This window comes from Tachysurus fulvidraco, chromosome 1 (assembly GCF_022655615.1).
Source record: "Tachysurus fulvidraco isolate hzauxx_2018 chromosome 1, HZAU_PFXX_2.0, whole genome shotgun sequence".
NCBI lineage: Eukaryota > Metazoa > Chordata > Actinopteri > Siluriformes > Bagridae > Tachysurus > Tachysurus fulvidraco.
The window spans coordinates 7,587,905-7,615,343 of NC_062518.1; the positions used below are offsets into that span (position 1 = coordinate 7,587,905).

Consider the following 27,439-nt stretch of genomic DNA (forward strand, 5'->3'; position numbering starts at 1 on the left):
ACACACACACACACAAACACACACACACACACACACACACACACACACACACACACACACACACATATTCTGTGTAGTAAGACTGTGGTACTGGAAGTCAATCAGGGTCCCTATCACTCAAGCCTAATGCCTCCTTCTAACACACTTTAATAGCTTCCTCTGCTCGTCTCCTATTCTTCTTTCACACTGATCTGAAATCTGGTACACTTTCTAAAGAGAGATGGCTTTGAATTTCAAATTTAGAAATTATTTCCATCACCTGCCTGCTGTTTGTGAACCAATTTGAAGCTTTTTTCCTCATATTTTAAACTTGTGATGTGGCAGATAATCAGGAGTCGAATACAGGCCAACTAAAGGCTAGACACTTGGCCAAGCGGTGGTATTGAAGCGCAGCCCTGTTTGAGCCCAGGAGCCGACACATGAATGTGTAAAATATCCTGACGCCTGGGCAGGCTGTCGCACAAAGGGCTATCACCATATTATTCAAGAGATGCCATGGAGCCTGGCCAGAGTGGAGTGTTGGGGGGGTGGGGTTGGTGTGGAGGAAAAAATCGGCATGATTGTGATTTGCCATTTATAATTGGCCTACGATGCGAAATGGGCCGCAGCCAGACTTTTTTAAAAAGGCAATCTGTGGCGGTGGAGGGGCCGATGGCTCGCTAATGACAGCTAGCTTGCTACGCCCTGGGAACAGAATGGCACTCTTGTAAGGGTAGAGCACACAAATATGTTTATCTACAGTCAGCAATGTTTGTGCAATGTAAATGGCATTGTCCATTGGTTTCCTTTTTTTTAAAGAAGTAGTTCTGGTATAAATTACGGCTATATACAACACTGCATGTAGCAATGAAAACCATTTTAAAATCATTTAACCTCAAAGCTAGTTCAGTTGTGCTTTGAGGGTATGCCTAGTTCCTGCCCGTGTTTATCAGTGTCTTAGCTAAATGATAGAAGTTTAGGGCAGATGCCTTTGCTAGCAATGAGGGAAGGCTAGCTATTAGCGTGGACGGCTGGAGGAAGGAGGGGTGTGTGTGTGTGTGTGTGTGTGTGTGTGTGTGTGTGTGTGTGTGTGTGTGTGTGTGTGTGTTTGGGGGGGTGCCTATGCATTGTGTGCTTGACAAAAGACAGTATTTGATAAAGGCTCCCCTCCCCACAAGCCCCCATAAATAATGAAAAGTTAATGAAGAGGTAACCTAATGATGTAATGAATATGGCAGAGCAAGGTCAAACAGAACCAGAGTGGGCCGGGTGAAGCCTTGCAACGCCACTCGCCTGGGTATGTTTGTGTGTGTGTGTTTGTCTGTGTGTGTTTCAATGAACACTGTGACGTACTGCGTTTAATTAGTTCCATGTTCACGTGTTTGTCATATTAACTGTATAATTTCAGTGTAGTTCTGTGTGTAGCTTTGTGTGGGTGTGTAAACAGTGTGTATGAGCGCACAGTGTAATTTATCCATGTGATCGTGCGTGGTGTGTGTTTGTGTGTGTGTGTGTGTGTGTGTGTGTGTGTGTGTGTGTGTGTGTGTGTGTGTGTGTTCAGTATAAGCTTAGTGCAGGAAGTTTTTGACATTCTGTTTGGGTGTTGTGCATGTATTTGTGCGCTGTATGTTTGTTTGTGTGTGCGTGTGTGTGTGTGGTTGTGTATGTGTGTGTGAGAGAGATTGAGGGATCTGGATCTGGTGTTGATAGTGATTAAAAATTGAGAGAGTTTAAATGATACCGGTGAGAGTGTGTTGGAGCCAGGTGCGATCGATAGGCTAGTCAAGCGTGACATCTCTGACTCAGAGTACTTGAACACACTGGTCCCACAAAGTATTTTTCCTACCACACTGGGACGTTTATCCTGGAAGTAATCGAATCCTGTCTTTCCTATTAAGAATAATCACGTGCAGATGAATTAATTTCATTCGGCACTGTTGCAAAAAAAAGAGGGTTTTCAATCATTTATTCTGTGTGTATTTGTCAGATTATGCTGTATCTCTAAAATGTTATTCTCCTTGAAAGAGAAATAAAAAGATAGGCGAAATAAGAAAGCTTTTTAGCACAGTGTCAAAAGTGCTTATTCGATAGCGACCAGGTGAGCACTTCGATCTGTTTCCCTTGGCCTGAGGTTAAGCCCTACATGAGCAGCTAAGCCACAGACAACACAAACAGAGTAAACGCCTTCCATACAGCCGCTGAGAGACTTAGATCTGTTCCAGGTCCAGTATTTTGCTCTAGCTTTATGCATTCAAGTCTGATGCAATCTTACTCCTTGCCAAGCCACTGATTTCTATAAGAACCTGCAAGACATAATGAGCACATGATAGGTAAATTCCCAGTAGTCATAATGTCTACAGAGAGTGTTTAGAAAGCTCCTGTGCCCTTTCTTGGATGGCTCCTCAGTGAGGGAATTTAGTTTGGCAGTGAATAAAGTATCCAGAGACTACAGACCCTAGAAATATCTTGAAACAGTACCAGATTCTGTCAAACATGCATTCTGCACCTAGCACAGGGATTTTGCAGGTTTTTATCTGCTTTTCCTGAACCATTTACAGCTTCCTCCGTCATGTCCTCCTCCCGGTGCGGCCCCGGCCGTGATTTGTGGCACGTGTACAGATGTGTTGCTGAGAGATGGTTTAATGTGACAAGCGAGATGGGGCTCTGTCGGTCTCCGAGGTTTTATGGAGGAACGCCATGTCTGAGACTCGATCTCAGAGACCCCACAAAACCCATCCTTTCTATTTTCCCAAGCCCCTCATCTCTTCACTTAACAAGCCCGAGGTCACAGAAAAATGGCACAGTGCTCCACTTAAGCTGGGGTCAAGTCCCAGAGCAGACTCGGGCAGCTCTGTCATCTGATTCTGGCAATTTTTCTACCCCTTTTCAGAAAAACAGATGATCTTGGTCTTTTTTCTGCCTTGGAGTTTTGTCTGTAGATGCGTGTTATGTGTTCGCTGTTCTGAAATGTGACAGCAACAGGTAGAGCAGTGGTCTGAGGAAAAAGCAAGCATGGAAACAAAGCATTACAGCATGTTGAACGATTGAGAGTGACAGAGAGCAGCTGGGTGGCTGGGGCAGTCGTGAAGGGATGGGGGGATGTCTTTAAAGTGAAATCATTTCCTTTTCTTAATCAAAAGATGACAAGCCTGAGACTCTGAGGTCCCATCTGCATACCACAGCAGATCATGCAGCTCTTATGAAGGGGCAATATGATGGGACAATATCACTCTCAGAGGTTATCAGCCTGGACAAGGCTCCTCTCAGACTAATGCCCACAGGCTCCACTTCTGGTTTTGTGCATTCACCATAAGGAAGGCATCAAAGACAAAAAAAGCTTCCATGCAAACCATTGTTTCTACCACATGTGACCGACTTCTGTTACAGAGAGTAAAGAATACAGTTTGCTTGATTGGCAGGTTAAGTGAGGGCTATAGATCGTGTTTGAGTGTGGCTAGCTCACAGAGTGTCCTATCTTACCTCAGAACCCTGGAGAGTCAGACATGCTGAGTATTAATCTGAAGACCGAATAGCCTCGCTGGGACAGCCTGAGATACCGTGGCTTTCTCAAAGCCTCATCCCTTTGGTTTTTCCACTTCTGACACCTGTACAACATAGAAAACGAACTTTTAATATGTGTGCAGTGGTGCAAGAGGGCATCTTGCAACAGAAAGCATCATTAAAGGACATCTGTTCTCCCATCTGATCAGACCCGAAGACTGGCCTTCACGGACGTAATTCATGTTTACTTTTGTCTTTACAAGGAGATGACAGAAAACATTCTCCAGGTGCATTCAGTAACTAGCAAAATTCTAGCTTGCCTTTATTTAGTTAATAGATTTCTTCTGTGATGGTGTTGCCTGTGCCTCTTGTGTCTGGTCTAAAACATTTTGCGTCAGAAGCTTTCAGTTTGTCTTTCAGTCGATATAGGGAGCAGATGCACAAACGTAGCTCTACAACCCCAAAAAAGGACAACCAGGAAAAAAATTAAAGGCCCCAAGCAGACAAGCAGAGAAATTAAACAACTCAACCCATTTGGACACAAATAGTTTAACCTTGGCTTCATAAATCAGGCAGTGAGCACAGACTTGGCCTAAGTTGGTCCTTCAGGTTCACACTCGGCCCCTCCGTAAACACCCCCCCTCCCCCCCAACCTTGTGATTCATCCAAAAAGTCTTAATCAAAAACAATAACCAGTTGAAAGCATAAACGTTTCAAAACGTCCCAGAGAAGTATGAAATAATAATCTGTGTGTGGCCGAGCGAATGCTGAGAACGCAAACATTTCACAACATAGTTGTTTAAATAAAGGCCTTGGCATCGATGGCTGAGAGATAGGACATGCAGTGTTAATTACACTCGCTCATAAAAATAAACCAGCATTATAAAATATGACTTTCCATACTAGGGAGCTTAACCTATAAAATGGCAGTGAGGTGTGTTCCTCAGATGTGCAAGAGGATGTATTGTTTGGAGAAAAAACACAACAAGCTCAGAGAGATGGAGAGAGAGGGAGGATAAAAAAATGTGGAAAGGAGGGAGGGTGAAAAGGCTTCTACAGTCAACAAAGAGTGCAGTGTTTACTCAGAATTTAAAGAGTTGAATTTTTCCCTTCACTATTGTGTGGCATCAGCATGCGAAAATAGGCCAGCTAAGCGCATGTTTATTATTCTTAGAGCATGAGCACAGTAAAGAGTAATACGCTCATGTAAAGCAAGCAGCCTCGCAGATGTAGACTTATGGCCGGGGCTCGCACATATATACTCATTTAAGTGAGTAAGGTTATTTTGTTCGGATGAAGAGAAATGGATTATTTTTCCACGTGCATGGACTTGAGCTTTCACTGCTGGGTGGCCCATTTATTCAGCAACAAAATGAAAAATCTACAGCACTGTACTTACACACGCACTTCTGTTCATGTTCTTTATCATCTTAACCTCAGGTCAACAAATTCTAGTCATCAAATATCAGTGATATCGCTTATTCACACTTTAGCCCAATCTGCCACATCACACTCTGAGGCACACATAAGACACACATTCTCAGTCCCAGTCTGTGTCCTGGAAAATCAGTCACCCAGTCACTGCCTGATCATGAACACCAGTCAGGTTCAGTGACTCTGTTTAACATTACACTGAAGAAAAAATAAAAAAAAAGAGGAAAAGCATGGAAGTGGTTAGAATCAAGGCAACCCTGACAACCTTTTATATATGAGTGGAGGCATGCAGTTTTGAATAAATGTTTGTATACATTTTTTTGTACATCTTGGAGTGTGCGCATGGTGGATGAACTGTGCTTAAAGACATCTGGATGCGATGAAATACCATTTGTCTAAACAAAAAAGGAGCTCTACTCTCAGTGCGGGGAAAGCCACCCAAAGCGAGCGCTGTGTCTTGCTACATACTTGGGTGATGTTTTCAATAAGACTGTATTGACAAATATATAAATATTTCACTACAACAGAAATAAAGCTTTTTGAAAATATAATATAAAGAAAGAAAGAAAAAGCCTAGAAGCACAAGAGCTTTAAGGTATGCTTTCAATGTACTTGGTAATTTTGTCAAAGATAACACAAGGGTTTTTGACCCGAAATGATCATGTCAGGTAACCGTGGTAACCGTGATAGTTGCAGATTCTTTCACAAACATGGGCGTGATCCTTGTACTGTGGTAAATGTGCACTTTAACATTCATTTATACACACAGACTTTATATATATATATATATATATATATATATATATATATATATATATATATATATATATATATATATAGCCGTTTGGGTTCCTCATGACTCAATGACTCACCCATAAAGAACTGAAGAGAAAAAAATTAACAAAAAAAATAAAAAAATGTTGATGTTTATAGTCCTGACATAATTGATATAATATGTTTCTCTTTTTCTTGCACGGAGTTATAGTTTTAATGGTAGTGCATTTACGCACTTCCATTATTTAGCTGGCCACAGTGAATACATGTGTGAATAATAGACCATCTAAATGTAAACTACTTCTAGAGGCTTTATGGCATATTAATTAGCATTTTTAATCAGCAACTGTTGATGAAGGCTAGGACAAAAGGCGAAGAGGCAGAGGGAGAGAGAGAGAATAGAAGGAAGAAGAAGAGCTTTGGTAGGAAAGAAAGAGAGAAGCAGGAAGGGGAGAAGGAGGAGGAGGGTGTCCATGTGCATCTTACAGACACCTATAGATTTATCAGTTTCTTAATTCCATTTAAACAAATAGTCCAGCAGTCTGAGAAAGGCGGCGAGGGGACATGACTAGGATAATAAGCATCATGGAAGATAATCAGATTTCTAAGAGGAATTGATTGTTGGTCTGGCTGAAGGAGCAGAAGAGCGGTTGACAATAAGCTGAAATTTAAGTGTTAATTTTTATGCTAATCCGCTGGCATCTCTGTGTGATGCAATTTGGTTGCCCGTGCCGCAGATATGAAATTGTCCCGCTCACAGAGAAAATGTCAGCTTGCCAGACCCTGAAAGCTTGTAATTTATTAGGTATGTTTCTATTAGTATGTGTCACAGTTGTTAGCAAAGCCACTCTCATGCTCTCCGCCTCTCATGCACTAGCACACATGTATACACACACACACACACACACACACACACACACACACACACACACACACATATATATATATATATATATATACATGTATGTAAATATATAGATCCCATATCCCAGTAGAGTACCATGTGCCATGCTTGTGCTTCTCAGCCCGAGGTCTTAAAGCGCATTTCAGATCAGTTGCTGGAGCACCAAGGCATTAATGTGTTATCATATATCGGGCGGTCCTTGCCCTGTGGACAAAAGGCTATTTAATACAATTTAATGACATTCCCAAGCAGAAAGGGAAAAAAAATAATCAAGGGAGCGACAGGGGAGAAAAGAGGGCAGATTAAAATAGCTTGTGCTTCTCTTGGCTGTACCGTGCAAGCTTAGCTATTAAAGAAGCAAGCAGTGAATAAAGTAGAAAGAGGAAAGAGGCTGAACAATCAAGATGGAGAAAGACGATGCAGCTGAGGCTGTAGCACGTAACCTGTCAGCGACAACCATGCTCCCCAAAGGCCATTAAGTGATCGATTTCCACTGTGATGCAGTGATGTCATCCATAAGAGACGCACGGCGGGTGTCAACGGGCGGAGGGGGGACAGGACAGCACTGTGTTTGGGCATTGATGCAGCTTTGACTGACTGACACAACTATCAACTGGAAGGTCTCTCTCCTCTCTCTCTCGTTCTCTCTCTCTCTCTCGTTCTCTCTCTCTCTCTGTCTCACTGTAGTCAGTTAAGAAAGCCAGTGTTCCGTGGCCACTGTAATAGGCCTGCTTTCAGTACACTCTGTCTAAAAGGTTTGGATGCAATTCACATATAGGTCAATTAAATGCACCAACATCTGCTCTCCTCTAACCATTTGCATATAGTATTCATATGTTAATGATGTTCCTTGTTTGGGGTGTGTGCGAGTGTGTGCTTGGGTTTGTGCATGTATGCGTTTTGTGTTTGGCACTTCCTTTGCCTCCTCCCTATCTCTTTGTATCACAGAATATAAGAGAGAGCAAAATTTGGATTTCTTGCCACTTCTTGCGGCAACTCCAAACCGGATAGTGCCATTCTATTTTTATTTCATCTCGGCCGTGCGCTCTCAGAGCTGAGTCCTCTTCAACGGCAGGCTTGTTCAGCTGGCCCTGATTTGGACAAGAATCCTCCTACTCTAGCAGCAAAGGAAGGCCTGCCTTTGGAAAGCAGCTTAATGCCTTATAAATCAATGATGACACAGATGGACCAGCAATAATCTATTTAGAATGCCTCACAGCAAATATTGTCGTGCAGATGATTAGAGATCGAGCTATTTTAACTCAGCCTTCCTCCCTCTTAGCAAATCCTTCTGCTCCTCTGCATTTCTCAAAACTGAAGTGTCTAGTCTGTGCCTTTTTTCTTCTCCACAAACACATTTCTATTTTTGAAGGAATAAAGTGGTACAATGTACATGGTTTACAGGGTCTTTTTTTTTGGCAGGCGTTGATGGCGTGGCATGAAACAAAAGGAGTAAGAGCGTGGGCTGGAGCCAACGGGCTAATGACAAAATGCACGCTTCTTTAACCCAGGCTTCACGGGGGGCAAGATGGCGCGTGCGGCTGTTCAGATCGGACCAAAGGCCCCTTCTATTCACATTTACAGTCGATAGGGTCCCGTTTTAGCGTGAGGCCATGCAGGAGAGGGAGGAGAAATTGATAGAGAGGGAGGGAGGAGAGAGAGAAATGGTTGAGGGAGTGATAGAGAGAGAGAAAGAGGGAGGAGTGAGAAAATGAAGTGGAGGTTGTCAGATGTGGCAGCTGCTTGGAATCCTGATAAATATAAGCTCTTATTGATCGGCTGAAAATGAAAGATCCCAGAGTGGCGTGCAGTATTTAGCTTCTTGTCTGGTGCGCGCGTCAGCGGTGGCCTTGCCTTGCATGGATAGATTTTCAGCGCTGCTCTGAGGCACGGCTTTGATTTCATCTTTAACCTTTTTCGGCTGCTTTTCCTTGACCTCTGCGCCACTGCCGTGATTCAGTGAATTTGTTACATTTGGCTTGACATCAACCTCTCACTCTGTTTCTCTTTCTCTCACTCTATCTCTGTTTTCCCCCTCCCTCCTCTTCTCCTTGTCTCTATCTCTCTTTTAGAGTAAAGACACATCCCTCTGGTCATCACAAAGTGCTGTACAACTCGGTGGCGTGGGGGGAGCCACTCTGTCTTCATCCTGACAGGCCCCAGACCAGTATGCAGTTAGAGTGATCAGGTAAAGGCTCACCTCACACACTTTACACACCTTACACACCTTACACACCTTACCTCACCTCAGAGCACACAGATCTCAGATCAGTATGGTAACCTGTCCATATTCACAATTAACCACAGCCTAGGAGCTATGTAAAAAAACATGTCACAAAGAACACATCTCTGAGTAGTGATCCCACCATGATTAACACCAACTCATCCCCTGCACCGATCCCTCACTTACATCTCAGAGCACATTGAGCGCAGGCCATTCAGTGCTCACCAAATAATCTTTATCCATCACATGGTTACTAAAACACTACATATAAATGACATGTAAAATCTTGGAATAAATAACCAGCCTCCCAGTACACTCTTTATTCTCTAAGCTAAGCTCGAGAGGTCCAACTTGATTTCTCATTTCTATGAATGTTTATTGAACTATTATTTATTTATCTATTTCTATCATTGATAAAACAGACGTGGCATTTATGTAAAATAAAACTAAATAAAGTGAAATTAGATTAAAAAAAAATCCAATCTTTTGTTTCATTATGTAGGTGTCAAATTGTAATAAAAGAAATTCTCAAATAAAATCCCCCCCCCTCCTTTTTTTTTTTTTTTTTTGGTGGGGAGGCAAAACTCTCTTACTCTTTTAGATGGATGATAAATTCCCAGAGAGGGAGGCTGCAACAGCTGTTGGCAGACAGGGGCAGATATGAGAATAGCAGCATAGGATGAGCGAGCATTAAAAATTAATACGCTATTTAGCCTAGGTGTATTTTAGGTATTTGACATTTTCATGTCCGGGACAGACTAAATTTATTCATAGTGAAAGGGTGGGTGAGGGAAATAAATAAATAAATAAATAAAATCAGGGTGGAAGATTCCAGCAGAGGTGGCGGGAGAGTGGTAACGTCAAGGCCATTCTTTTTTTATGGTCAGCCCTTCCTTCAGTAATGATACGTGTTAATGCTCAGAGACTGAAGCTCATTATGGCACGGTAATAATTAGCACTTGGCACAAAAGGATATGATTCACTGCATAAGCCTCTGGTTAATTTTTTTTTTTTTAGTGTTTTTGTATTAGTAGGATAAAATGGTAGAGGTTTATTTCTGTGTGTGTGTGTGTTTGTGTGTGTGTGTGTGTGTGTGTGTGTGTGTGTGTGTGTGTGTGTGTGTATGAGCAGAGAGAGGGAGAGCTACAGTACACTAGGCCAGACAGTGTGAATGGAAATCCCAGCTTCTCCAGTGATTAATTACTAATGCTCCCTGAGAACATCTCCCTATCCCTCACTATCTAATCACACTGAAATCTAAGACATGTCCTGAGAGGAGACATCTCTCTCCGTCTCTCTCTGTCTCTTCCTCTCTAACACTTATCAACTACTTTATATATCAATCTCCCGATCGCTCTCTCTCTCTCTCTCTCTCTCTCTCTCTCTCTCTCTCTCTCTCTCTCTCTCTCTCTCTCTCTCTCTCCATCTCTTCATCTCTCCATTCCCTGTATCATCCTTCTCCCAGTACACCTCTCACTAGCTCACTCTTTCCCACTCCCCCTCACCTCCCTCTCTTCTCCACTTCTCGGCTGTTATATATATACATACACTGTTATCCCCCCGGGTAACATTTAGCGATAGCATGTTTAACACCATGGCCTTCTAGTCACAGCTCTGCACATCATACTTAAAGGCAGAAAGTAAGATGCTCTGGTGAGCATGTGAGTATGCTTTACAATCTCCAAAGCAGGGAAAAAAGGCTTTTATTTAACAGTTACAGCTATTACCATGAAATAAAAAAATTACTCAAGGCATGGATAATTTCCACACATATCTCTAACTACAAAGGAAAATGGAAATCAAAGCACTGCTGCCAAAAAAGGCTAGAATAGAAAATAGAAAAGATGCTTCATTATTATTTTTTTCTTTTCTTCACTCGAGTTGTAAGACTGAAGTTAGCAGCGCTTGTGTTTTAGACAGACAGGCAGATGGACAAGAAATGATGGGACACGAAACTCTCATGAGACCTCCTCAGATACATAGGAGACCACAAGTATTCAAACACTGATAACATGTTTTACATCAGCTCCCTATCACAGAGAACACTCTGTTCTGAAGTGGCGGCTTCTCATCTGGATTCGAGCAGAGAATTTGACAGCGGTGTGTCTGTGTGGGTTTGTGTGTGTATACCGAGGTATGCTTGTCTGATGTGTTTTAATTCAGTTTGTGTTGATTATATTGTGTCAATAGGTTTGTATATGTGAAAAAGTCAGATTTCCATGTGTGTGGAAGAGCTTGAACATGGGATCCATTCTCACTGTCAAAGTGTCAGAGCAGATGTGCCTTTGAGGCCGTATCCGAACATATTTGCATCTCTCCTTATCATTTAAATCAAACAGGCGCTCCCTTTGAAAAACATATTTTACACATCACCTCCTTGCCTCCTTCCCTCTTTCCCTCCCTCTCAGTCACTCAGCCACTCACTCAGTCGGCTCACTGACTCCCTGACTCACTCGCTCACTCACTCACTCACTCGCTCAATCGCTCACTCACTCACTCGATTTACTCACTTGATTCACTCACTCAATTCACTCACTTGATTTACTCAATTGATTCACTCACTCAATTCACTCATTCACTCACTGACTCAATGACTTACTCAGTTCACTGACTCACTCACTGATTCACTTACTTACTTGATATATTCACTCAATTGTCTAACTCACTGACTCACTGACTCACTGACTCACTGACTCACTCACTCACTCACTCACTCACTCACTCACTCACTCACTCACTCACTCACTCACTCAGTGCACTATGTCTGCTTTTGAGGAGCTTCAAATGCCCCTGACTAGGTTCAGTTGTGAGAAAGAGAAAGTGAATGAGAGAGAGAGAGAGAGAGAGAGAGAATGACAGAGAGATTGTTAAGGGACCTTAGGGAGGACGTGTCTGTCCCCACTCATCTTCCCCATCATCTGTGTGTGACAGCAAGTGCGTAATTGATATATATGGGCCCGCTTGTCTCTTCGGCCCTTCCATGTTAAGGTCAACTTATCTACATATCACTGCTGATTTCTCGACTCCTATTATTTTTCCTTTACAGATATTGACTGGCTGGTGTGAAATAAGAATTGAAGAAAGTGAGGGGGCAGAAACCCTGCAAAAAAAGTGCCTTTATTCCCGAGCCTAACCGTTGCCTGTTATCAAAGTAACTTCCAGCTTATTAGTGACAAAGGGCCTTTTTCTCCCACTCCCCCCTCCTTCCTCCTTTGTGCAGGCCATGTTCGCCAGCGCTTCCTGAATTAAACTGCTGGCTTCCTGTTCTTTTATATGCATGGCCACATCTGGGGGAGCTTGCTCGCAGCCCCGCTGCTTAATAACAATCACCTTCCCTTTCACTCGGCCCTGATTGTTTCTAATTCACTCTGACAGATAGTGGCTGACAAGCCGCCCGCGCCTCCTCCCTCCGTGACCCCGACTCAGTCACCGCACTTATACCGCCTGTCATTTTTAATATTTGATTTCGCTTTTAAAGTTATGTGTTTTAGCCCGATGATGAAATCAGTGCTTAAACCCAATGCAAAATGAAGCGCCAGTCTGCTTTTTTGCACTCTTTCATATTCAGCCTCCTCCGCTCGCTCGTGCTCTGCTTCGCCTTTCTCTGCTTTCTTCTTCGCCGAGGCTTTTTCTCTGAGACAATGGGAAGCAAAGGTGGTTGAAATGCCACGCACGATCATATCGTTTTTTGCCGCTACTATTTTTGTTTGTCCTGATGAATTGTCTCACTGAAAACGTTGTCTCTGAGGTCACAGCAGACCTTCAACTCTGGCTCATCCAGAATGTATGGATCAAACATTACATTCAACAATTATTTAATATTGGCCCCAGGCACACAGGTATATGAGTTTCCACTGGCCCGCTCTTAATTGATCCTCCATTACAGCCATGTATACGCAATATGTATATCCAGTATAGGCCCAGCGCCAGATCGTTGAAGAAATGAATGGATACATCGACAGGTAGATGGATGGCATATAGTGAGAAATCCATCCACTTATTCAATAAAAGCACAACCTGAGTTTGACTGAAAATAAGCAATTTAGTTAGTCAATTCGGTGACGGCTCCTCAAGTGCGGTGTTAAGAGACTTGCTAATGCAATTTAATTTCTTTGTGATGTCTACAATGAATGGCAAGGAGAAACAGAGGCTGAGAAACAGAAGCACAGGATAAAGAAAGTAGTAATGAATAAGAAATTCTCTCTTGCAGGATTACAATTTTATTACAGCTTAAGACCTAATTTTTAACAAATATAACTGACATTTGATATATGACAAGGCTCAGTGTTTTCTTAACTCAATATCATGTTTTTGTCACATCAAATCTAAGAGATTTTCTGGATACATGTTCAACTTAATTCTCGGATTAAATGAAATTCTCAATAGGGATAACACCATTAACATTCCCTTCATGTGCAGTACTGATTATAATTTGTGCACATTAAAAAAAAAAAAAAAAATCAGCCTACAGTTTAGTGTGATACAGAGACTTTCATACTGTTCTGTTTAACTCTTCAAATATACCGTCACAGTCGCACACGAAAGGTTTGTATCGTTCAAACGCCGTCTCCAAAAGCAAATCAATAGAAATCTAGTTTCCGCTCAGTCAAAACGCACACACTCTGAGTTTCTGTGTGTGTGTGTGTGTGTGTGTGTGTGTGTGTGTGTGTGTGTGTGTGTGTGCCTTGGGTGTGCCTGAGTCCAATATTATTTTTTTCCCTGCTTTTTTGAATGACAAAAACAGAACTAATTGGAGTACTGCTGCATGTTTTTACTAAAGGCACAATTTAATTACATTTGAACTGGGAACGAATATTTTGGGAGCATGGTATGTTCGTTCAAATAAATGGAGCGAACGAAAAGCAATATTTGTTTTGCTTTGATTAGCAAATCATCAGGGTAATTTGTTAAGAGAAGGACAGAAAATCTCTGGCCGGAACTCCAAGTCCAGGTCTCCTTTAGTCCCGTGAGTCCCGAAGGTACTGATGTCCCATAGCGTGTTTATCCCACATCTTCATTTTTAATGAACTGTGGCCTGAGGCTCTGGGCCTACAGACCATATTAGGCTGCCTATAACCTCTTCAGGCTTTTGGTGGCACTGCTGACAAATACTTGATTAATAACTTTCTAAATAATGTAAAGAGTATTGCTGTCTCCGAGGTTGTATTAATAAACATGAACGAATTTATTTGACTTTAACAAAGCATGATTAATGCACATTAGCCTGCGTATTGCTCATTCTAGCAATCCTTTCCCCTCTTCCGCACCCTAAAAAAAACAACCCATCACCATTAAATATTTATGGCATAATATTAATGGTTTTGTAAAGAAAATATCAAGTTAATAATCCTCTGATTAGCAACTGATTAACCTTTTTATTAAACACGTGATCCATGCATCGTTGACTCAGGATGTGTCGCCCAAGTGGGCTGTGGAATAATTATTTTTGTGTATTTTCTAATTGCAAAAACTGCACGGTTGAACTGCTTTTCTGTTTTATTTCTCTTTTTGTACATGCTCAGTCAGAGATCACATCACACAACCCCCTCCCCACCTTCCCTGCACACCCACACACACACACAAACACAAGTACACAATATTAAGATTTGTCTTAAGGGCTAAATATAGTGGCAAATTTTTGAGGACAATAGGGTTTGATTCATGTTTTTCCGTTTTATTCCTGTGTTTATTTCCATCTGCAGAGAAATCATACTGAGCTGAAAGACAACCTCAAGCTCATCTCTGTGTTATTGTGTGTATTTTTAGGTTTCGCTGGGTTGTCCGTTCAAACACAATTAAGCTTATGTTACACGTGTGCCAAGAATGACATCATCCTTGATAAAGACAGGAAAACGCAGAGAAAAAAATCATTTGTCAGACAGGTGGAAATGGCCACTGAATAAGAATATTTTATGCAGAATTTAATTATGTTTGCTTTACTGCTCATTCTTCAGATGCAATATTTAACCCGTAAGAGATGACTGCAGCAAGAAAGATCATGTCTTACATATTGCTTAATAATTTAGTAGACAGAGATCCATAGCTTAAATGGGACGGGGGGCTTGTGATTACAGATCCATTTGTAGCTTCACATTTTACAAGTTTAAAAATGTTTTGTTTAGTAAAACCAGCAACCCATAAAGAGCTTGGCATGTTTTTTTTTATTTTTTATTTAGCTTCTACACCGATCGTTCCACAACAGGTTTTGTGAAGAGATCCGGAGAAACACGACCTTTATTTGAGGTTAAGGAATTTTTAATCATTTGATTGATTTTTATTTTATTTTCCTAACCTTGCCATCAAAATTGGACAAAAACAGAAACTGACGTTTGAAGTTAAACTTAAGCACACTTTACTGCAGCATATTCACCATCCACTCCCACTCTAGGTCATTCTGACAAGCTCATGCCTGAATATCTCATTATTTAAAAAAAAAAAAAACATAATTCATAATGTATTTTATCCCAACCCCTGCAATGTATTGTGCTGCTTTTTCTTTAGCAAGCAGAATTTATCAAAGGCCAGAGTATTGGGAAAGACAGCAGCAACAATAGAAGCCTTTGTGAGGGGACTTTGTGAAGGGATAAGGGCGTTCGGACACTTGTTGTTTTTTTCCACGCCTGGTCTTATGATGGATCGGTACACATTCAGTAGGGTGTCTTTATCCCCTTCGCTGTACCCCTTTCTTTTTTTTTTTTTTTTTTACTTTTTGTTAATTTACTTAAGTCAAAAAGAGTGATCTCACCTTCTCTGACTTTCTGCTCACCCCGTCTCTCAGTCACAGTCCAGCAGATTGTCTCTGCCTCTTTCTTTCATAAAAGGCCTTTAACTCTCTTATTCCTTTTCATTCTTCTTTTCTCTCTTTCTCTGTTTCTATACAAACTGGTCACCCTGGGAATCCTCTTATTCGAAGCACACACCCCTCCAAAAACAATTATCTTTGAACTTGCTTTTAGTGCTGTTTGTCCTAATTACAGATCATTTTATCTGTCACATTTCTACTTTTATTGCCGTTTTGCCCTGAATGTTGATCCTATTGAGGTTCAACCTTATTTTACTTGCTGAAACACCCCTAAGACCTGGATTCATCTCATATTCCCTTGGGACTCTGTCTCTCTCTCTCTCTCTCTCTCTCTCTCTCTCTCTCTCTCTCTCTCTCTCTCTCTCTCTCTCTCTCTCTCCCTCTCTCTCTCTCTTTTTTCAAATTAAATTCTTTCCCAGTGTCTTTTTTCTTTCTTCTTTTTTACATATCATTTTTTTGCAATGGAATTAGAAATCTCTTGTCCTAATTTTATGGTAATGTGGTATGGTTATGTGTGCCTGTTTGACAGGGAGAGTCTACATGCTTGTGAGAGTGTGTATTCTTCCCTTTACACTGAGGTATGAGATGCTTTAGGCCATGCTAACTACACTGCCACAGGGGAACGCTGATGTATTTATAGTGTGCTGCTACAGAGGTGGACTTTATGTAATTAAAACCCCATAAAGGTGCTTAATACCTTCCTTTCCTGGCTCTGTCCAATCATAATCTACTCCACCTCTCTCTTTTAACTGTAACACAAACGCGCACACACACACACACACACACACACACACACACACACACACACACACACACACACACACACACACACACACACACACACACACACACATACACACAGATACACACACATGACAAGCAAGCATGCTTCTAAGCCTCTTAGGAATCCGATTCAGCGTGCACACACAACATGCGCTGGAGTTACAAGGAGAGGTTTAGACATGGTGCAGGACATTTTTCAATTAGAGGCAGTTTGCGTGCAGGCTGATACCATCACAGTGCAGCGGGATGGGTCACTGGCGGCCGATGGGATTAGACTCGTGTACAGGTTCTGCCAGAACAGAGACACACAAAACACCCAACTATCTGACCCCACAAAGCATCCCCGCTCCCTGTCCCCGTCCCCGCTCCTTGTCCCCGCTACCAGTCCCCACTGCTCCCTGTTCCCACAGCAAATCTCACTCAATTAGACACCATCTTACAGCCAGCTGTACATCACCAACTGGGAAAAAGGATATGCAGTACTCGCAGTTCAAGAGTTCATCATCTTTTTTTTTCTCCTAAATGTAACATTATTTTCATTGCACTGTAGTAATACAGAGTGTCATATCACTTGCCCTAGTGTCATGCTGTTGGCACAATTGACACATACTTTTCCGTGCAAAAGTTAACACCCCCATTATTAGAAGATACAATACATAGAAACACAGTTAAAATGAGTCTATATCCTGTAACAAGACAATAATTCACCAAATCCTCACAACAGTCAAGATCAGTAGAAATTGTTCCCTATGATCCTTTCACTTATAGAAAACCATATTTTCTTATACACTTGTAAAGTGCAACCACTGTGAACTCAAGCAGTGTAATGTAGCTCAGATTACAAATGATATAATGATTATATACTCAAAGAAGTATAATACATGCATTAACAAGAGTTCCCATTAAAAGTAATGAAATTACTTTTTTACGTAGATACTTACATTTTTTTTCACAGATATTACTTTTCTAAGATACATGAGATATCAAAGTACAGCACTAACGTTGGGTGTTGTTTCAGAAAAAAATGAGATGCACCTTTTATTTTTGTTCTATATGCACATTTTTGGGAATATATTAACATTTAGGATGGCACATTGGCACAGCAGGTAGCGATGCCACCTCACAGCTTCAGGGTCCCTGGATAACTCCTGAGCCTGGGTTACTGTCTGGAGTTTCTCTTGATATCCTTGTGTTTCTTCTGAGTTCTTAAGTTTTCCTCCACCTCCAACTGGCATCCTGTGAATTTCAACTTCATGCCCGTTGACCTCGAGGTCAAACTCTGTTACTCATTTTACATGTGATGTGAAGGAACAGTATAACAGCTTTATAAATGAGTACATTATATTAAACGGGATTATGCCATTAAAAAAAATGACAATGCTTGCTAGGGCACAAAATGTTCCAACTTAAACAATTGGACAATTCACAGAAAATAATTCTGGATATAAGCCTACATTTTGTAACAGATGGACGAAAATAAAGCATCTAAAAATGTATTTATGGTTGTATTTTGTGTATCTGCTCTAAAGATGAAACACTGTTAACACACACAAGTACAAGACAGTATTCCATCTCTGCTCCTTCCACAGTGACACACAGTAACGTTGATTTGACGTGTGCTGTAAAAGCGGTTTGTAATACTTCAGGTGTGTGTGTGCGCGCGTGTGTGTGTGTGTGTGTGTGTGTGTTGCTTTGTTGTTTCTCTCTTTATTAGCACAGTTGTTTGCTGACAGTCCTCAATAGGCCCTTTGTTGATCCAAATCCCTGTCTTAATGAGTCATTATTGTGTATTTGCTTTCTTTCAGACCTATTTGTCAGTTTGACAGTGTGTCTTGTGATTATCCTTATGTTGATTCCATAGATGTCTGTTTTTTACCAAACAACTATTTGCAAAAATCAAAGTGCATGGAGTTTGGGGCAGGCAGCCTCACGTTCCTCTTCTCCTCCTCTTCCCTGGAGCGTAGCGGTTTCTTCCTCAGCAGGAGGAAAGATGGAACGGCTGTGCAAAAGGACTAGTACCTGTCAGCAGTTACTCAAAATAATTGGTAAAGGACTGCAGCGGGATGGAGAGGGCTCTCTCTTCTCCTCCTCTGTTTGATGAATATTTGAAATCACCAAGCAGTCGTGAAGCTGAGTGTAGAGAAACCGGACAGTCAGGGAGGAGAAGAGCTCAGTGAGCAGCTTTGAGAGAACATGATCGTTTTTAGTATTGTGTTGCGAGTACAGTAATATAAAGATGAATGGCCTGGGTATTGCTCAAATATTTCACCAAATCTTCAACATCTAAGAATCCAGGTGTGAACAATACACAATATTCACACATGTACAGCTTCTAAGTAAGAGCAAAAGTTTACCCACCCTCAGGATAGCATGAAAACAAATAAGTGTAATTTATGCAAAGAATAGATTTGTTGAGTTTCACAGAAGATTAAGTTCCTTAATTATCTCAAGTAACAAAATGGTAATATTGCATTTTAAGATATTAATATGTAATATAAATATTTTTTAATACTTCTTTAACCCAACTCTTTGCTTTCTATCTCTGTCAAATCCTCGGAGCAGCTTTGGGATCTTCTCACTTGTAATACACAAGTGTCTCACTCCCAAGCCCTGACATCTTTGTTCTCTACTCGGCTCGGGCGGCTCGTTCAACCTTTTCCCAATATTTCTGACGTATCTTTTTGAACTCTTTTTTTTTCCCTTGGTAGATGTCAAAAACAATTAATGCACAATTTCACATCCACATAAGTATCACCATAAACACACACTTGACACACTTACAGATCACACTTCCATTATCGCCTTTCCATTGTTCATACACATTAAGATCTCTCCGCCCTTTGCAATTTTGAAACAATGCCACGGAAAGTTCACTCAGATAATTACTCGGCGGACAAAATGTGCTTTAACTTTGGGGAATCTTCGTTTCCTGCCAATTTGAGTAGCGCCATCGGGCTCTGTTTGTCTCATAATGGATGGTATTCATCTTCATCTTGCTCTTATGCTCGACTCCAACTCACTTTACACCATAGTCAATTAAACCCCTCTGGCCCCATCTGGGCATAAAGGGATATATAACTCCTCTGACATTTGGCCATAGCAGTATTAGGCACACCCAGAGCACACACAGAGAGAATGGCTCCATTAGCACTTTTAAAGAGCCCAGAACTGATGTGAGTCACAGAGGGGTTGGTGCTTTACATATGGCCCCCTATTTTGTGACTAGGACACCTGGTAATATAGGGATATAATGGTAGCAGTACAGTGCCAATAGTTTTATAAATATACGTAGAAGGTCAACACCCACCTTCTGCTGGTATTTAATAACACTGTCCAAAATGATGAAGGGGTAGAGCAAGAGACATGTTCATAGACAGTCCAAAAGGTCCTGATATTGTGAAAGCCTGGCATGCAGTCTCTCCGTCTCTCTCTGAATCAGTGGTCTCTGGTGGAGAGCTGGATTTACGAGGGTGAGGGAGTTTCAGCTGGGCTATTTCTATCCTAATGCCGATGACTGGGGAACTCAGATAGGGAGTGCGGTGTAATGAAGCATCAGAAACACATCCTGTCATCCCTCACTAAAGCCACACTTCTCCGGGGTGGCGTGGATCGGACTTGCAGGCTCTCCGTTTAACCAAAGGTGTAAAAGTGGTCCCTCAGGCCAGGAGCTGCTTTGCATTGTAATGCTGAGTCACTAGAGGAACCAGTTGAGCTCAATATGGTTGGCCAGGACAAGAAATGACCCATTAGGATTAACTCTAATTACTGAACAGACTTTAAGAGAGGAAAATGAGAATATTTAAATACTAGTATAAAATTACAGTGAAAGAAATGCAGCTGTTTAATCAAGGTAAAATATTGACCTGTGTTGGTTTAAAAGGGAGAAATCTTTCTTTTCATTCTGTTTTGTTTATGTCTAGATTTAAAGTCAATACCAGCTTTATAGTATTCAAAAAAAAGTTCTCCACTGACACCATTTTGGAATATTTCAGGCCTGGTTTTATTGACACACGCCTTTCCGAAAGGATTTTGCATAGATTTCCTTTCAAATGAGACACTCTGTGAGTTTTATGTGGACATTATTATCCCAATATTTGTAAAAAGAATGACTGTGGCATTCTGATTTATTTATCTCTTCCTGGGTTGTATGAGGAGACGCAGAAAAATCCTAGATCTTGTGCAGAATGGTGGATCTATAATTCATGAAAGCTAATGCATTGTTTCTGTTGCTTTATATCATATCTTCTTTTTTCCCCCTCTCCCTGCCAGCATATTACTTGGCAAAGGTTGGCAATAATACCAGTATTGAAATGAGAAGTTTGAAAGACGCATGGCTCTTTTTTTATGCGTGTGTGTAAACTGATTTGAATCACACATTGGGGGCTTACAGAACGGAGCTCTAAATGTTAAATGGGGGTTGAAGTCTGCCTGAACTAATTTGTAGAGCTTTGCACCATGTTGACATTTAAATGTGATAAGAATAGAAAACTGTATGTCGACCTATTTTGAAGATGCTTTCGGAATACATCCGCATCAGCCGCGGTCTATAATTAATAAAAAAAGACAGCATATCCCCCCGCCCTTCTTTTTGCAACCAGATTTGATTATAATATAACCCTTATCCGACTCAGAAGGATGAAGGGAAAAAAATAAAAGAGGAGTAAAATATGAGCTGGGAGGGAATTAAGGGGGAAGTGGATAGCGCGCACCTGGGTTTGAAGGGGGGAGAGATTGCATCGGCTGGCTGCTGTGCTATCACATTACCACTATCCAGCCTGTGTGTTTGTGAGAGCAAGCGGCGAGGAGAGGGACCTCGCCAAATCAGCATGCAAATAACGCCACATTGTTAACTTAATCAGATGCAGGAGAGAAAATATGGAGAGGGAGGTGGGGAAGAGAGAGGGAAGAGAAGGAGAGAGAAAGATGGAGAGAAAGGAGGAGGGGTGCACAAACAAGAATCAGGGTCTTCTGAAATGGCGGAGGGTGAGACAGATTAAGCGTCTCTACGTACGTGGATGATGTAGGCAGGGTGGCAGTGTCAGCCCCTTGGGCTGGTAAATCGTGTGTGTGTGTGTGTGTGTGTGTGTGTGTGTGTGTGTGTGTGTGTGTGTGTGTGTGTGTGTGAGAGAGAGTCTCTCTGTGTGTGCGTGTGCATGTGTGTGTATGAGGTTTTCCTGCTTTTGTCAGAAACCAGAGCTGATGAAGTCCCTTTTCAGAGCTTCCTGAAGTGTCTAGGCAGCCGTTTAGAAGCAATAACACTTTAACCCAGTCGTACAGAATACCTCAGCTCTTCTCCACCTGTGCTTTCAGCCGTGAACTTCTCCAGTGTTGTGAAAATGACTTAGCAATTTACTATATTACCAGTTCTTCAACTTGAAAGTGCCATGAAATTTCCTAATCACAATTACACTTAACAACAGTCTCCATTATTTCTGCAGGATTTTTCTACATCTCCGTCCACACCAGCGGTGGATTTATGGTGACTGTACTGTAATTAATCTCAGCGTGAGCTGTATAAACAGCCTATAAAATCCTCCCATCTGTGGCGCTTCAGACAGTGGGAGTGTACACAGAGGTCACAACCTATCCGGCTTCGATTATGTACAGAGTTTGTGCTGTAAAACATGCTAGCAGGCGCGTGCAGCTCTGGCAACACATGCAACATGCTAACACGGTAGATGTCAGTTTAGTGCATGTTTACAGAAGTGAGACAGATTCTTTACTAAATGAAGTTATTTTGACACACTTATGCTTTCTTTCTTTCTTTCTTTCTTTCTTGCTTTCTTTCTTGCTTTCTTTCACTCCATTTCTTCTATCTCGTGTTTCTTCTTTGTACAGCAGCTGTGACAGTTGCCTTTGAAAGAGGATGAGTAAGTGATCATGTTCAAGGTCAAACGGGGCAGAAAGCAATGATAAAAAATGTGGAAAGACAGAGAGAGAGAGAGCGAGAGAGAGAGAGAGAGAGAGAGAGAGAGAGAGAGAGAGAGAGTGAGGAGAGATGTCTGGATTCCAACTTTTGGGCCAAACCTGGCAGCAGCTTTTTTTTTTTTGTTGAGTGGAGACAACCTAAAGGCCAATGCAGTGGGCATCATGCAGCACGACGGTATTTCTAGGTCAGATCGACTCCTGCTTATCTGTCAGAAATGTTAGATACACAGAGTCTGAACCAGAAACGTATCCAGACCCGTAATCTCTCTGAAGCACCTGCTCTCTAAAAGAATTCCTCAAGTACTTTTCTCATAATCACTGTTGACCACTTCTGTTGTAGCTGTCAAACAGTTCCACGTGTCTCAGTGTATCCTGTGGTTCAATATTCCAGTAACATCTCTTTTTTTCCCCTTCTTTCTTCCTTTTCACTTGCCTTAGAATAAGCAGCCACACCATTTCCAATAAAGAGTGATAAGTAAACACGGACCTTTCAAACCCCGCTCTCCCTCGGGTCCTCCACCCTCTTGGTTTCTCCAGAGACTCTCGGTTAGCTTACTCTGAAACACAATTTGCTTTTAACAACCAGAGCACTTTCTTTACATCCACCACTCCTCTCTTTAACTGTCTGCTGGTGACTGACAGATATGAACATTATGACTAATGTTGAAGTGTAAGGAGAGGAAAATAACATTGCATTATCATTTGGCTTTAGTACAACTCGCAGCTGCAAACAATAGCAGTACAAAAATATTGTAACATATGCAAAGAATTGCTAGCATTTCCACTGAAGTCTGACTTCCTGATGGTTTTGATAAGATTACTGGCTTTTCTTAAACAGGATGTGCCTTTTAAAAAGCATGCTTTATGGACATACCCAGAACAGTTGCATAACGGGCGTGACAGAGAGCTTCTCGCCGATATGAAACTTTCGGATTCGCCGAGGGGAGTTTATCAAAGTGACGGCACAAAAGCAGATTTAACACCACCTGTATTAAAAAGACGTGCAAGGGTTCAAAATTTAAAAAAGCCCATTTGTCATGACAGAAGTGCTTTTGCAGTCAAGAGCATATGGCTCCTCTACCTGCTTATGGTCTTGTCTTTTCTTATCGTCTTTCATGTGAGGGGGAAAAAGAACGAGACAAGAAAGAAGAGATTTTCAAAAGACACTGAAGAATCATTCAATTAATGGCGGCGTGATGTAAAATAATTACTCGACTTGCCTTCCATAATGAGTACCTCTAATTAGCCATACATTTGTTTTGTGACTCCAGTTATGAAGAGCTAGTGAGTACATGGAAATAGCAGCAGATCTTCTCTCTCTCTCTCTCTCTCTCTCTCTCTCTCTCTCTCTCTCTCTCTCTCTCTCTCTCTCTCTCTCTTTCTCTCTCTCTTTCTTTTCTCTGTTTCAGTTATGCATACATCTAACTGCCTGAAGACACAATTTAGAGCCCATGTATGCACACAAGCAGTGGTAAATAGTGTAGCGTGTTAAGGAGATTTGTTCTCTCTCTCTCTCTCTCTCTCTCTCTCTCTCTCTCTCTCTCTCTCTCTCTCTCTCTCTCTCTCTCTCTCTCTCTCTCCCACATGCTTTTTATTTTAATTAGCCATGCAACAATTAAAAGATTCACAAACTAAATTGAACCTTGTCTCCCTCTCCTCCCGACTTGATTTCACCACCTGTCAAAACAACACCCCTTGTTGAAGTCATTATGCAAAACTCATACGAACAGAACCAGCATGGGCGAAAAGAAAGCAGCAATTATTTCTGATATTCACTTATTCAGGGGTTATACTGACATTTGAAGGTTCCGGGAAAGGTAAGCTATGTTTGCCACTACCTGCAAGGGAACACACATGCTACAAATGGGCTTAAAAAAAACAAACAACAAAAAAAAATGAATCAAATCCTTAGATTGTAATGGAACAAATATCATAAATGGTGCAGTTTAAAATTTACACATTTCCTAATCATTAGCTTTGATGGAGCTGGAGTTTCCCAACAAAGTAGATTTATACATTTACATTTATGGCATTCGACAGATGCCCTTATACAGAGTGACGGAGTTTCTATCGATGAATACGTTAACACTGGTTCGCTAGTTTACAGACTTAGGATACCTAAAAATCTGTTCAAGGTTTTTTTAACCATACATTTAAATCAAACAGGTAGAATACGTGCTAGTTTAAGTGTTTCAGGAAGACTTTGGTCTTCACCCGTCGTTTGAAGATACCCAGCGACTCAGCTGTTTGGACACCTAGGGGAAGTTCATTCCACCACCTTGTTGCCACAACAGAAAAGAGTCTTGCTGTATATCTATCTCTTACCCTGAGAGATGGTGGGACTAGTCGAGCAGTGCTGGTAGCTCTGAAAGAGCGCGGTGCAGTTTGAGGAGTGAATTTGTCTAACATGTCTAACTTTGCATCCACATGCAGAAGCAGCAGCAATGCCAGACGCATTGTTCATGCATTTGTCGCCGTACTTTGTGTACATCTGCATGATTAAAAGCAATATCCACTAGATGGCATGTCAGGGCCAAAACATTCCTGAACTATATCTCAAGTTGAAAATGACCTTACACTGAAAAGAATTTACTAATCTTGAAAATTCAGAAGACTGAATATGCAGAACAGATGTTATGGTAGTTTGATTTGTCATATCTAGGATCACTGGGATAACTGACGCAGGCCTTGAGGATGAATGACCGCCGAGCTCATTGCTCACAGGACTTCCTTTGCTTTCAGTGCATTTCATCAGATTTGCCTGTATGTAATTCTGACACAGAAAGCTGAAAAGGAGCTTAATAACTTGAATTGCATAGTCTAAGCCTATGGTTTTCCCTTACTGGTTCTTTTATATAAAAGTATTCTGTACTGGTGCAGCTAACAGTGTTTTTTCCTTATTTTTTGGCCAAGAAAAACTTGCAATCAAGCCCAGTGTGAAACTATGACTCTTCTATTAATCAGAGAAAACAGTAAACACGTGTATTCATTACATGTTTGTATGTGAGATGAACACCTTTTGGAAGCACCCCACACATCTTCATTTCAAGACCCCCACCAACACTCCTCTCCAGCCTGCTGTCTGCTTAACAAATGCTCAAAGTTATTAATCTTCCTCCCTACACACAGCGTAAAATCTACAGGCAGGAGTCCCCACACACTGCTGTGAATACCATTGCACAACACACACACACACACACACACACACACACACACACACACACACACACACACACACACACACACACACACACACACACACACAGTACATCTGCTGTACTTCAGGATAACACTGTGAATAGATAGCATAAAGGGATGCTTTGAGCTTTTGACCAGCGTAAGATGATGATGACGATGATGATGCTGCGAAGCAGCACAATGAACTGTGGGAATTCTCTGGTCTCTCATTGATCTCGCCTCCCCTGGCATCCCAACAAGCCTGTCTGACATAGGGATGAAAAGAGCAGCATTTTTCTCTCTTTTCTTCCTCCTCTCCTTTTTTCGTAGCCTCATACTGATCTGTAGAGATGAGCTGAAAGCTGAACTACCTGTTGAAAAGTTCTCTTAAGACCTCCTCAATGATATATTGTGTAAGGCAGAGAGAGAGAGAGAGAGAGAGAGATACGGAAGCTCCAGGTCGACGAAGACGGCGATTCAGAGCCGAGGAGGGTTAAATGGGCAACGACGAATCTAAATCACCCCACCCCCCTCCAACTTAGAGGTGATGCAGTCAAAGATATCTCTCGGAACCAAAAGAGAGAGAGAGAATCCAGAGCCGAATGCCCCTTCTCCGAGAACAGTACGGACTCTCTCCTAGCCCGTCCTACCGAGAGAGAGGCGAGTACACATAGGGGGAGGAAGAGCAAGAGAGAGAATTTGGGAAGCCCGCGCTCCGACCCTACCGCCCCGACTGAAATTGGACCTCAACTATGAACATTAAACCATGCCGGAGGATCGACCCAGAACCGATCTAGAGAGAGGTACCAACTGCGACCGATAGGATTGACAGACGAGGGTGAGCCGGTCTGATACACGGAGCACCTTTACTGACTCGCCTTCGTCTGCAAGAAACGCGGGAAAGAGACGCAGGAAAAGAACACGTGAAATCGCTTTCCTGACACCCGTCGTGAGAGGTCCGCTGTTTTTGAAGGCCGGGAGCGAACGGAGAGGCCAGCGATCCGAAGAGGAGATGGTTCCCAGTGGAGAGGGGCAGAGAAGAAAAGAAGCAGAACACTGGGAAGGAAATGCAACAGAGAAGGGGAACAAGGAGATTGGAGAGGACGATTGAAGGTAATAGATAAGTCCATGCGAGAGCCGGTTACACGAGGGATGATACGGAACACGGAGAGTTTTTTCCTGTTTCTTTCTCTGCGAGAGGCGAGAGAGAGGAGTCGAGGAAGGAGAGTAGTATTACTACGAGGAGTAGAGGTTATCTCTCCTCCGTTGTTGTGTTGAGAGAGATCTTGGTTATTCCCTACCCTTCATTAGAGAAGGAAGAGAAAAGAACACGTGAAAATACGAACTGCGTCTTAAAGAGCTTTCTGTACAAACTTACATTCAGCTTCTCGCTCCCTGTAGATTCAAAATGTTTTTCTGTCACTTATTAGGAGCCTAAAATGTGCACAAGCATATACACACAAATGTGCACACAAATGTGCACACACACACACACACACACACACACACACACACACACACACACACACACACACACACACACACACACACACACACACACACACACACATGAATGCTCACACACACACACACACAGACACACAGACACACACACACACACACACACACACACACACACACACACACACACACACACACACACACAAATGCATGCACTCACACATAGACACACACACACACACACACACACACTCTCACACACACACACACACACAAACATGCATGAACTCACACACAGACACACACACACAAACATGCACGCACACTGACACATACACTCACATACACACACACACATACACTTTACTTTCTATCCATGTGGTTCTTTGTAGTTCCTACCCTCACATCTAACCCTAACATCTTTTATTTACTTACATATTTGCATTTGTTTCTGTATTCCTCAGTTCTGTCC

The 27,439-nt window shown here is 41.9% G+C and overlaps 1 protein-coding gene across 5 annotated transcripts in view; it reads left to right on the top strand.

Moving 5' to 3' along the window:
• The window catches only part of znf536 (zinc finger protein 536), a 181,342-nt gene that overhangs the window by 52,154 nt on the left and 101,749 nt on the right, over positions 1-27,439 (top strand). For 4 of the 5 annotated variants that reach the window (XM_047819988.1, XM_047820013.1, XM_047819994.1 and 1 more), the window contains one exon: positions 8,665-8,780. The gene's annotated coding sequence lies outside the window, so the exon portion shown is untranslated. Of the gene's footprint in view, positions 1-8,646; positions 8,781-27,439 lie in introns of those variants that run through there. The other variant, XM_047820001.1, reaches the window with a different exon arrangement.